The sequence below is a fragment of the Octopus bimaculoides genome, chromosome 1 (genome assembly GCF_046866305.1).
Source record: "Octopus bimaculoides isolate indiv1 chromosome 1, ASM4686630v1, whole genome shotgun sequence".
Classification (NCBI taxonomy): domain Eukaryota; kingdom Metazoa; phylum Mollusca; class Cephalopoda; order Octopoda; family Octopodidae; genus Octopus; species Octopus bimaculoides.
Genome location: NC_142928.1, coordinates 80115866 through 80130088, shown reverse-complemented (window position 1 = coordinate 80130088; position 14223 = coordinate 80115866).

Below are 14223 nucleotides of genomic sequence, written 5' to 3'. Positions count from 1 at the left end.
ATTTTATCCTGCTTGATTTTATTAAGCAGATTGCTAAGATTAATTATCATCTGAGAAAAAAAAAGGTCATTGATGATGATGATGATGATGATGATGATGATGATGGTGATGGTGATGGTGGTGGTGGTGGTGGTGGTGATGGTGATGATGATGATGATGATGATGATGATGACGACGATGACGATGACGATGACGACGACGACGACGACGACGACGACGATGTATTCCATCAAGAAGCAAGCATTCAAGAAAGAGTTATCACAGAAAACTGGCGGGCAGCCATTTATGTTAAACGAGTGAATCAGAATGCAAAACGCGATGGCCAGCTTCAACAGCACGTGGGAGTTGGAGTCAGTGAAAAAAAAGAAAAAACCCATAAAATCACGGCTGCCTTAACTTCTGAGGCGTATCTCAGGGCAGGTCCGTTCACTCGCACCATGCTCGCCACTCTCATCCACCTTTCAACAAAATGGCTTGACGGCGGCATTTTTCTCTCCACCTTTATTTTCCTTTTCAAGTGAAACTCGAAGTAATTGTTGAGGGATTGGCCAAAGACGAAAGTGTTTGTCTTTAGCCCTTTCAATCTCGTCCACCATACAACTTCTTCGCCATGGTCACCAGACATATAAAACCTGCTTGCCCTTTATACACGGGTATAAGGAAAAGTCTGTCTAAAACCCGAACATTATTTCATGCAATTATCCAAGATTCACGTGGTACTAGCTCCCCTTACAGCCAAAACTACTTAAAAAACTGTTTAAATATTCTCATTGCAGTGTCATCGTCCATTTTGCCCGCCATACGCTTTTATAACATTACGCATTTCAAGCCAACGTGCGCTGGTGTCGTCTCAATCGCAACCTCCGCTTCGATGGTACTGCAGCCCTGTAGTAGAGGGACGTATGCCGGTAGGAAAGTAGCAAGAATTTCTGTAAAGACTTACCTTTTGCTAAAATAATACCCTAAGTGGTTTATTATAATCGGAAATATAATTTCCAATTCTCCATGGTGTCATAGAGAGGATCTGATCAAACTCTTTACAATTAAAAAAAAATCAGGAGAAAACTTTTCAAACATAAATAAAGTGGAAGTATACAAAAATAAACATTATTCTCCGTCTTACTGTTGGTTCTGTTTCATTTTGAAAATAAAGATTTATTTTATGGTTTATTGTTGTTTATATTTTGAATTACATATATATGGAGCCATCAAAATCTTTTAAGTGCTTAGGGCTTCTATAGGTCTTAACCCAGCTTTGTTTGTTTTAATTATTGTGTATTTTATTACACTTTTTCACTCTCCCCTTGTCCTTCTATCGCCTACCCACCGTGCACTTATTTGTAAACCTGTTCGTTGTTTGTTGTAACTCAGAGAAAAACTTTCGTGCCATCAAAACTGCCTCAAGCTGCTTGCTCTATTAACATGCGATATAAATTACTTTAGTTTTCTTTATGAACCTATGTGAAATTTATTACTCAAGATGTTTCTTGATTTTATTAACCCTTGAGATTATTGCTATAACTCTTGTTTCCTGCATCAGTTTTCCTCGTGTTAAATAAAGAAAAAAAATCGCTATCCTCCTCCTCCTCATCATCATCATTATCATCGTCATCGTCATCGTCGTCGTCGTCATCGTCGTCGTCATCATCATCATTGAGTGAGAGAGCAGTACATACCATCAAGTAACACTGGGATGCAAATATACGAAGCCCAATACACTCATCATGGCTATCCGTCTCATAAGGGTACACCAGGAACATGCATCAGAGCCACATATACACGACATGGTGATCTCATATCAAGATAAACAGCGCATGACCTTGCAGGTGGGGACCAGTTAGAATTTTCTTCAGGTCGAGTAGCCCATCCCGCTTAAAAGGTCCCTGAATAAGGGTTGTTTAAGGATGTTGAACGAAACATATGTTTCCAGAGGTGAATTATTCAACCCCTCACCCAAATTCCCCTCAACACATGGCTATGATGCACCCCTACTACTTCTGCTCATGATCAGAGATGTACATATCGTCAGCCACTCAGGGACATGCTCAACTGGTTAAAGTCAAACTACTGACATGCAAATCTTCGGTATTGAGTAGAATATTTGCTGTAGCCCATCTTTTACACAAAGACAAAACATGTACATGATAACACTTCCAATCAGTAAAGATCAGAAGCCATGAGAGCCAGTACCTGGTATTGCATTAGGGCATTTTTTAAATAATAATCCTTTCTACTATAGGCACAGGGCCTGAAATTTTGATTATATCGATCCCAGTGCGCAACTGGTACTTATTTCATCGACCCCGAAAGGATGAAATAAGTACCAGTTACGCACTGAGATCGATATAATAGACTAGCCCCTCCCCCAAAATTTCAGGCCTTGTTCCTATAGTAGAAAGGATTAATATTATTATTACTGTTGTTGTTGTTGTTTTTTCTCAGAATGTTCGGTCTTGTTTGCTCTGGTAGATTCTGTGAGAGCGGACAGCAGCCTGCTGTCAGAGGTCTCACAGGGTCTCTTTCTGCACATTATAAGCTTTGATACTTGGTTGTTAATTATCGTGAGAGACATTCAACAACCAAGTACCAAACTCAATATCCTAGCTGTCTCCAGTAGAGCAGTTTGTTGAGCTTGCTCTGCTCTCATATCAATTCCGATTGAAAAGCATATTGGAAAGCACAACTGAAGTCTATGAAACTTGATAGCAGACTAAAGGCAGATATTGCTCTCTCACATACTCTCCTGAAAGATGAAGCAATATATTGTAAGAATTGCGTCATCTCAGAAATATTGCATCACCCTATAAACTAGCAGATTGAAGATGATGCAATGCCACACAAATTTACAGGAATATTTTCATAATTTTTCTTATTTTATCTAAAATTTAGCAAATAAATTGAATACAATTTTATCTATTTAATATCTAATAAATACCTGGGAAAATAATATTTGATACTGCTTTTATTCTGTTTAGAATGACAAGAGTATTGTCTGAATTTAATTCGAGGGTCCAATGGACCCATACGGTAATTAATGTATTAAGTGAAAGTTTTTAGCTTTTATAAACATACGGAAAATTTTTCATTTGCCAAATAAAAGAGAGTCAAGATAAAATAAGAGCCACGAGAATCAGCAGAATCAAATAATATAAACAGTAGGAAAAAGCAACTGAAAAAACTGAAATGGACCCACTGGTAGACAGAAGGTTAATGTGTCTTTCTTAAGTATCTTTAATACTAATTCTGATACAAAAAGCAATAGGTGATGGAATCGGTAGAGCATCTCTATTTAATGACACCCGTTTCCTTTATGGTATTCGAAACTTTCATCATCCTGTGGTCTAAGGCACCGAGCTGGCAGAATCGTTACTACGCTGAACAAAAATTGCTTACATTCAGAGTTCAAATGCTGTCTAGGTCGTCTTTGCCTTTTATCCTTTCTGGAGTCAATCAAATAAGTATCAGTTGAGTACTCGGGTCGATGTAATCGACTTACTTCTCTCCTCAAAAACTCTAACCTGTACAAAAAAAAAAAAAAAAAAGAAAGGAAAGAGGGAAAATTAGAAAGAATTATTTGGGGGTTTATGACAAACGTTCTGAATCTGATAGATTTCGTAGCGCACTGGAGAGCGAAATGAAGTGAAAACTTACTGGCGTACTTCGTATGGGAAATAAACAATTACAGTCCCACCTCGTACGGAAAGTTTAAAAACAAAGCACATTTTAAAATGGAAAGTTTTTGAAAGAAAAAAAATAAAGAAAATTATTGTTTACTCTATTTTATTAATCATTCGTATGTGTAAAGATATGTTATAAATAACACGTTTTTTAAGATGCTCAAGCAATATTATAAATTTTATAAAACCTACAGTTATATTTTTTTTAATCAGTAGCATAGCGCTCGTGAACCATTGGTCAATGCACAAAGTATAATATTAGTGAAATCTGGAGTCCATTTAATTTTAGGTGACTCAAGAAACCGAAGGCGGAACCCTTATGCAGGTAAAGACTCAGGTGAAGCATACAAGCTTAGGGGTGAAACGCTTTTGACTCTGCGATACCTGCTGATGATACAGAAGGATTTTCAATATTGCCATCGATTCAGAAGAATAGTTTGCAATACCTTTGAGTAGCTCCGGCAATTAATACTCGGAGCAAAGCATCTCAAATGTTAAATTTCGCCTATGGGCATACCATCTTCACATATTAGTCGATCATTTTTTCGAAACTATTTATCGACCCGCTAAGTTATAGTTTTAACATTATAACCGGACAAAGTTATATTCTGATAAACACAAGGCAAGACTGGGACACATGTACATGCCTCGTGCACTCATACTAGATCTCTCTGCTGCTTCATCTTCCTCGCATCGGTCAGCTCCCATGTCCTTCCTGGCATTTAATTTTCCTTTCAGTTTCTCTTATTATCGTCTGCCCCACTAACCACTCTCTCTCTCTAAACGTTTCTCATTGTTCGAGCTTGTTTTTCAACGTCAATTAAAATTGGCCTTTGATATTTGATTTTTGACCTCATATGATTTGATCGGTTTCATCTTCTGGATTTTCTTCAGAAGTAGTTTTACAACTAACATTTTGATTAATGTACGATATTAGATATATTAGATAACACTATAAAACCATAGATTATTAAATATGTATTCTACTGGACGGCTTCTTGTCAGTACTGCGATTTATTTTCCCCTCTGCTCATAATCGCATGGTTCAGTTGTTAGGGCGTCGGACTCACAATCATGAGGTAGTGAGTTCGATTCATAGACCGAGCTGTGTGTTGAGTTCTTGAGCAAGACACTTTATTTCAAGTTACTCCAGTTCACTCAGCTGTAGAAATGAGTTGCGACGTCACTGGTAAAAGCTGTATTGGAGTTTGCCTTTCCCTTGGTGTTTGCTTTTCTCTTGGTAGCGTGGAGTGAAGCTGGTCTGTATGGGCGACTGCTGGTCTTCCATAAACAACTTTGTCCGGACTTGTGCCTCGGAGAGTAACTTTCTACGTGCAATCTCATGATCATAGTCCCAAAAATACCGAGTTTATAAAATATGATGCCTTCCACACCAAATGATGTTTATAAAAATGAATACCCAAAATTTAGGAACACTTCTCGTTTTTTTTTTTTTTTGGACGTCCTATAGGTATCAACGGGAAATTATTTTGTAATGAGTTTGTCTTAATTTATTTCTCTCTATCCATAATTGCACAAACACACAAAGCATTAACACGAACTATTTGTCAATGCAGTTTGCTCTAAGTGTCATGAAATAAAAGACACTTCGGCCGTCGCTTCAACTATCTTCACTCTGAAAACGTTGATAAAAATCGTCATGGATTTATAAGAAATACTACTTTGTTTCCATTGCCACTCGTTCAAAGATGTGTATTTATGATGGTAAACCAGGCAAAAGGTGTACCCTGCCAAGAAGTTTACTGAAGAGGACAATATTGTCGTGACAGCTAAATGGCTCTTAGTAAGAGAGGTGTCAATTTTACATCCAGCGTGAAACATAAATATTTATTAGCTAATGCAAATGTTAATTTCTGCAGTCGAAACGACTAAAATGCATTTGTCACTCTGACCTTCTACTGTCACAGTTATGTCATAACTGTCAGTTGATATAGAGAAAATAAAAAAGTGAGAACATACTGCACTTAATTTTTTCTTTTACATCCTTTGCAGAATAATGCATTTTCCCATCAAGTTCAATTGCATTTGTCGTCTTGGCTTCTGTGGGGTTTTTTTTCCACATCTATCTTACCTCACTTTTCTTCTTAGTTTCATTGCTTACTACCTCTCCCCCCCCCCCCCGCTTTTTTTTTATTCTCCATACTTTTACTCACTAATGTTTCTTTTCGTCATCTGTTTTCTTAAGATACTTTCGTTCTTTCTTTTCACACCTCTTTCTCCCGCTTTCTTCCACCCGTTCTTTTATTTCTATTTCTATTGTTTAATGCAAGCCCTCCGTCGTCCAATGTTTATCACACATCTGCACATGTATGTCTAGGCCAAGGCAAGATTTTTTGTAGAAGACTAGCAATTATCCATGCATGCGAGTATCTCTTTTCTACACCTCCGATGTTTATCCAGAAGAAAAGCCGCCGGCTTGATCCCATGCAGTCTTAACATTAATGTTGTCGCAGGCGTTGCTATCAGAGCCGAAGTGGATATCGTATAACATCTCACCCGATCCTCTAACAGTTCCGGCAATCCACCGCCCTGGGTTTGTATTTTTATCGACTCCGAAAGGGTGAAAAGCAAAGTTGACCTCCACGAGATTTAAAATGACAGCGTAGAGACTGGGAGCAAAATCTCTAGCGACTCTGCCACCTTATTTTATGTAATATGTCTTTATTTGTCACATTTTCCTCCAACGTCCTGCCTGTTTTGTCAATTTCCATCACTTACCGACGGTGAATTAAATGGTGTTAATAACATTCGGTGAAGTTTTGTTGCATGAAAAAATATGTGCAAATGGTAAGTTACATCTGATCTAGTCGATTACATGTTGTACAGAAGTTATACTTCATATGTTTTGCATCGGTGAGGCGTTGTGTCTATGACTAAGACACTTGGATCTTTTTAATTTAGCGTATAAATGCAGGCATGTCGAAAATGGCCGCATATTATTGGTTGATGGGCTGAAATTCCCCCCAAATTTCAGTCATTAAGGGCTAATAACTTCTTTATTTTTTTATGTTTCATTCCACACACACAAAAAAAATTAGTTATAATAGTTGTAATTAGCATGAAAAATTACAACTACATAATTTTTTTAAAAATTAGATTTGGAATGTCAAATCAAAAACATCCTCTAAACTCATACCAGCAAAGTTTAATTTAGTAACATATAACATCAGTTATACAGTACTTGTATAGGAAAAATTGATCATATGATGAGCCGAAACAAAATATGGTTATGTTAGATGTCGCAGTTTCATTAATACATCTGGTTAGTTTGTCTAAAATATTAGACAATACTTGTTAAAGTGTTGGACTGCCTGCCGGATTCAGCCAGATTATCGTTCTGGTGCCCGAAAGCCAAGGAGGTGCCTGTGCTCGTATCTAATGAAGCGCTCCTTGGCGCAAAAACGAGACCCCGCCATACTCACACGCACAAAACCTCACTGTTCCCTTAGATTTTGAGAGGAGGTTGTCCCGGGGCTCGAAAGCAGTCTTATTCCACCTTACAAAATTCCTGACGGAATCCATTGGTATTTATTTAATGTCATATTGTAATATTAAGTTTCAGTTGATATTATACTGTCTGAAGTAACCTAGATAAGAGGAGTAGTTGCTATAGGAAAAGTTATTTGCGATAGACAAGCTTCCTGTTGAAGAATGAGAGATATATCTTTCATCTGCTTAACGCTGCAGGAATTTGAACTAAGTATGAATACTTGAAATCAGTGAAAGGGCTGAGCTGTAAACTGTTTATTGAAGGCACATGCAGTTTAGCTTCAGGCCAGGCGTATAATCGAAAACATTTACGCAGGACAACAGTATTCTGGATACATATGGCTCTTTCCCAAATGTGAGTTAAAGATTTTGGCTACTGCTTTCAGCAAGTTGAGTGATTACGTATAGTTAAGGTATGATTAGGCTCCATAACATTTAGGGCAAATCAATACATTTCTTACCATAAAACCAGCGTACTTTATAATTCTAGTCAATCACTATTATGATATCCAAACTTGTTTCTCAGAATAATCTGACATATACTTTTGAGAAGTTTTATAACAAACGAGGAGCAATTATACATGTGATGCATACCTGTGTGTGTGTGTGTGTGTGTGTGTGTGTGTGTGTGTGTGTGTGCGTGTGTAAAGAAGTTTTATGACATGAAAAACAATTATATATACATGTATAAAACATTAAAAATATACATTAAAACAATTATTAATAGGTTTACGAAGTTTTATAATACAAATTTGTTTAAACATTAACTGAAATGAAATCACTCTAATTATATGGAAGTTTAAAAAACAAAACATATTTGCATCTATTTTTAAATGTTTCCACGAATAATTTTAGGCTTCGCTTCAAAATTGTACATTTCTTATTTTTTCGATCTAAACATGAATATTAATCAAAATGTATGCTTTCAGTTTTCTAATCTTCAATGAAGATTTTTGTTTTAAGCCATTTCTCTTTCTTAGTTCGTTGTAGCTCTCAAATATAAGAATAAACTCAACTAACAGAGGGCAACTCTATGTAATAGTGAGACTTGTATGATTAGCTACTCTTAAATTTGGAAAAAACCCTATTCGTCTCCATATTGAATATGGAAAGTTCATTAGTCTTAGGAATCTGAACGCTTTAGGCGATTGTGCTGACGCATTTAACAATTTTACTATTTTAAAACTACATCGAACTCAGTGTCGCTAGTTCTGTTGGCTGAGAATCATATAAAAATATATTTGTGATTGGAACTTTAGGATATTTTTATTCCTTTATTCCGTTAAAAATAAATAAGGAATGTACTCAATGTAAATCTACATCTGAATTGTTATTATTGCTACGAAGTAAGTGAACAAGAAATAGATTATCTCTCCTCACAATTGAATGCGATTGAAGGAATCCCAGTCGTCCATTCGTCGTGAGTTTGCTAAAGGGTGACGGTGACCACCTCCCATGTTCTCTCATAAAAGCAATGCCATGAACCAAGCGCACGTGTGTGTGTGTGTGTCTTTACAATAAAATCTTTGGCAGGAAAGCCTGAAACATCGGTTTATTACAAACGAAATCCCATAAATTACATTTTGTTCACTATCAATTCACACACTCCTTGTCACTCGCATTCAGAAATGCAGTGAACCACTGACTGGCCTGTTAGGAGCCTGTGTAACCAAAGACACCATTGCTCTGATAAAATAAAAAGCTGCCATGTAAAATTCATGTGAACGGAATGCTTCTAAACCAATATGCACGGTGGTATCACACTGAATTTATTTAATCGGTTGAAACAAGAAGCTAAGAGAACCATTAAAATGGTTGTTGCATTTCGTGGTTGAGTTGAAAAGTTAAATCACTAAATGCTGATGTCCATACTGTAGCTGAATTTCCAGCATAACTGAAGACTATAGAACGAATTAATTAACTAGCAATCTTGTTTTTAATGTAACCGAATGCGAGTCGATTTGGATATACTCTTTTATTCTTTTACTCTTTTACTCGTTTCAGTCATTTGACTACGGCCATGCTGGAGCACCGCCTTTAGTCGAGCAAATCGATCCCAGGAGTTATTCTTTGTAAGCCTAGTACTTATTCTATTGGTCGCTTTTGCCGAACCGCTAAGTTACGGGGACGTAAACACACCAGCATCGGTTGTCAAGCGATGTTAGAGGGGGGATAAACACAGACACACAAACACACACACATATTTACATACATATACATATACACGACGGTCTTCTTTCAGTTTTCGTCTACCAAATCTACTCACAAGGCTTTGGTCGGCCCAAGGCTATAGTAGAAGACACTTGCCCAAGGTGCCACGCAGTGGGACTGAACTCGGGACCATGTGGTTGGTAAGCAAGCTACTTACCACACAGCCACTCCTGCGCCTATATGTTTATCTTCTAAAACTTTTATCTCAAAGGAGTGAGAAAAGACATCAGAGTATAAAGCAGCAAAAGCGGAGACTAAAGTTATTACTTGTTTATTACTCGGATACATTATAGCAATAAAAGACATTTCGCAATCTAGTCTGACTGTTATATGGAAATTTATCCGAAAAGCTCGGGTACAAAGGATTTCTTTACTGAATCGTTCATTGAACATTTCTGCATTGTCGTCAAACGTCATTGTGAGAATGAAAATTTGGAGCCCAAGACACTCTTGCATTTGCACAACGCTCTAGATCATCCTTCGAATCTCGATTCACTCCGACCACACGCATATGCTGAAGTCATTTTCATTCCACCTAACATAAGATCGTCACTACAGCATATGGGATTAGGAAACTATTTCCGTTTTCAAGCTATATTATCATTGATGAACTTGATTAGAGCTACAATGATGAACATCAGTCCGCCAAAGAATTTTGGGAAAATTACATTATGCAAAATGTAAAAAAGTCAAAGACTAAATTGAACACAGATATCTCATTTGAGTTTCGTAAAGACTGTATCCAAATGTAATTAAAGAAGGCTAGAGGATGAAACTGTTCCGGTCAACAATAGCCTTGTGTAAATGGCGCTATTAGTGAGATTTGAAGCAGTTGATGCAAGCGTGCGGTTCAGATTGCGAAGAGACTCCTCCACACTCGTATCTAGTGAGATAACTCACACTGTAGAGCAGTGGTTCGCAACCATTTTCTGCATATGATTTGATTCCTATCTTACCCTACTGAACCTCCATTGCCATTTGATGTATATTTTTAAAATCCCACGGTATTTTTGCAATTAGATATTAGGAATTGTATAAAAAATACACTTTCTGTCAACCAGCTCCACTCACAAGGCTTCTGTCGGCCTAGGACTATAGTAGAAAACATTTAACCAAGATGCCACGCGGTGTAACAGAACCCGCAACAATGTGGTTGGAAAACAAACTTCTTACCATTCAGCCATTCATTTCTGAGATACGTTATCTTAAATGAATCTAAAAATATAAACCATAAAATGGCGCCCTCTCCCAAATGTGGCGGTTACATTACGAGCTACCAGCCCTTCCTTACTTCTGCTGTTGTTTATAAACCCCCGTCCATTCCCTTCATGATCACTTCAATGAGAGCATAGCGTGATGTAAAAGTAGCAACAACTTCTTCTTCTTCTTCTTCTTCTTCTTCTTCTTCTTCTTCTTCTTCTTCTTCTTCTTCTTCTTCTTCTTCTTCTTCTTCTTCTTCTTCTTCTTCTTCTTCATCATGATCCAAGGCCAGTGTTCGTATCATTTTCATACCCTCTTGCAGGATAGTTATGTCACAGATAATTCGCATCAAACGTTGAGTTTAAACTTAAGAAAGACAGAGGCTAGAAACAGCAAACATTTGTAGGAAGAAAGTTTCTAGAAGGGTTAAGTTTTGAGATAGAAGGAAGATATAAAATACTCAGAACGCAGTATAAAAGAAAACGTAATGAATGAATAGAAAGAAGAAGGCCGTTGAAATGTGAAGCAGGTTATTCATTATCTGAAAAATCAGAAGAAAAGAAACCATTGTGGTGGATGAAAAGAGGCCACTATAGTAGCGATAGATAAAGGCCGACAGGAGACAGCATGTATGTGGGCCAGAGACAAGAACATGTCTGTGAGTGATTTCTGTGTGTGTGTGTGTGTGTGTGTGTGTGTGTGTGTGTGTGTGTGTGTGTCTGTGTGTGTCTGTGTATGTGCGTGCGTGGGTTTGCATGCACATGCACATGTGTGTCTATGTCTTTAGGATATAAACATTGCCAAGAAGATCAGAAGCATCGGCGCTTTACGAACGAAGTCCCTTAAAATATTTCTTTAGCATCAAGTCACACACGCTCTTTTGTCACTTTCGCATTCAGGAATGCTGTGAACCACTGAGTGGCTCCTTAGAAACCCTTGTAGCTAGAGATACTATTGTTCACAACTTTTGATGTAATATATTTCTGAAATATGACTATATTTCAGCTTCATTCTCTCTATTTATTACCTCCGTCAAGGAAGGAGGTTATGTTTTCATTGGCGTTGGTTTGTCCGTCTGTCCGTCTGTGTGAAAAATAACTCAAAAAGTTGTGAACGATATTTGATGAAACTTGCAGAAAAAGTTGGTAATGACACAAGGAACGGATGATAGTGATCCGGGAATTTTTATGGATTCTTGAAGGATTTTTCCTTTGTTATATTTACTTTACAATGTTACGTTCTTTGATTATTTCCCTTGAAAACATATTCATCGTTTGCACGTAACCTATGGTGGCGTTGCTGTTTCAAAAGTTTATTTTCGTTTCTCTATTAGTAATTTTACTCGCGTATCTATCTTAAAATGAGCTGCTTGGCGGAGGTCTGCAGAGGATGACATGACAAGCCTTGACTATTGGGATCGACTCAAAAAGCTCAGGCTTTGCTCCTTCCACCGCCGCTGCGAGCTCTATATCAGCTGTATGATATGGAAAATATTCCATCAACATTGCCCATCTTTAAAATTCGTCCGAAGCTTGGCCCCCGTGCCATCCGTCCACTACAGAAATGTTCCTGTCGTATCACAAGACTATGGCAGAACTATTTCACCTCAGTTGGCCCTGTTCTCTTCAACATCGTGCCAGACACACATAAAGGAGGAAAGTGACTTCACGGCATTCAAACGATCCCTAGATGATTACCTACAACAAATACCAGATAAACCACCCACACCCAGATATGTCTCTGAAAACAACAGCCCTCTGCTTGAAAGGGCTGCGATTCCCCAGAGCTGACTGTGAATCTCTTCCAAGTGGTGCTATTAAATTAGACATGGCCTGAGTCAACTTCGGCCGAAACTTATCTAAGTAATCTAATCTATGCTGTAACCTTTTAATCAAAGCATGACAGCGTGGGTAGAGGCTGATATTTTAACATTTCTGATGGTCTTATGTATAAAAAAAAATTATTAAAGATTTATATAGAACTACATTCAGAGTATGTCTATAAACTATTGTCTTTAGTCCTGGTTTCTATCCTCAAACTGTTCCGTTTTGTAGATGCATTTTTTTGTTTTTAATAAAGCACTCTGAAGTTAGAAAAATAAAAAAATCTGCAACAATCTCGGTCCCATGAGTATCGGATAATGGATTTTCAACTGTGTAAAGAAACTGATTGTGGTGATCGTAGTTTTGGCGGTGATTGTGGTGAAAGCAGAGACAGTGTTGATGATGACGATGGTCGAGATAAGTATGGGAGGAGGATAAAATAGTATCGGTGGTTATAATGGTGACAGGAGCGGTGTGATGTGTGATGCTGAGGTGATGGTGGTAATAGTGGTGGCAATAGTAGTGTTAGTTGTGTGATGGTGGTATTGTAGTGGTTATACTGGTTGTGGTGGTGAAAGTGACTGTCAAGGTAATCGCCATGATAATATTGATGGAGGTGTATGTGGTTGAAGTGGAAGCAATGACAATGCTGCTGATGATGGTGGTTGTGGTGGTGAGTGTGATATGGTGGTGGTAGTGGTGGTAGTCGTCGTCGTCGTCGTAGTGCTGCTCCTTCTAGTTTGGCGGAGGTCTGCGCTCTCCGAGTGCTTTTCTAGTTTATTTGGAGTTGACATTCACCTGAGCTCCAAAGCAATTTCTGATTATTTGTACAGCACTCTCAGTTAATAAATGCCTTGATTAGACAAAATAAGATGTACTTTGTGAAGTTCATGGATCTAGTTACCCCACATGCCCACTTACGCGCACGTGTGCGTGTCTTTGACGAGGCATGTGCCAAGTAGTTTAAGAGTCTTGGCACAAAACTCTAGGCGTCTGAGGACTTCTACAACAAATTCAGCAATTGATTTGGCAAACATACATAAACACATACATGTATGGCACTCCGTTATGGTGAAAGAGTACAGCAGGGTTCGCCACCATCCCGTGTTGGAGCCTCGTGGAGCTTTAGGTGTTTTCGCTCAATAAACACTCACAACGCCCGGTCTGGGAATCGAAACCGCGAGTCCGCTGCCCTAACCACTGGGCCATTGCGCCTCCACTATATATATATATATATATATATATATATATATATATATATATATATATATATATATATATATATATATATATATATATATATATATATATATATATATATATACATATATATATACACACATACACACTGCGCGCGCGCGTGTGTATGTGAGTTGAGAAAAAAGCATGGGTATGAAATAGATATTCCCATGTTACATATGTTTCTGTATTCGGTAAATAATTACATCAGCTATAACTGCAATCCATAGATGCATCTATGAATTGCACTTATAGTTAGAGCTTTGATGAATTGCTTCATCACACCAAGTTTCAACACAGGTTTAGCAAACTTTGTGGGGAGACCAGGTTTTCTTCTGGTCGCCAAGTGATACTTTAAAGTAAACAAGATATATCTTCTTGACAAAGTTATTAATGTTGCACCTTTGAGCCTGTGGAGTAATGTTTCCACAGATGCAACAGAAAATACTGAGGTCATTATAGCACGTCCTTCTTTTTGATGTTGTATCCTTAAGTAAATCATAGTGGTTTAGTTCACACTTGAAAAGAAGAGAAATAGTTTTAAAGCAAAACTCAGCTTGAAC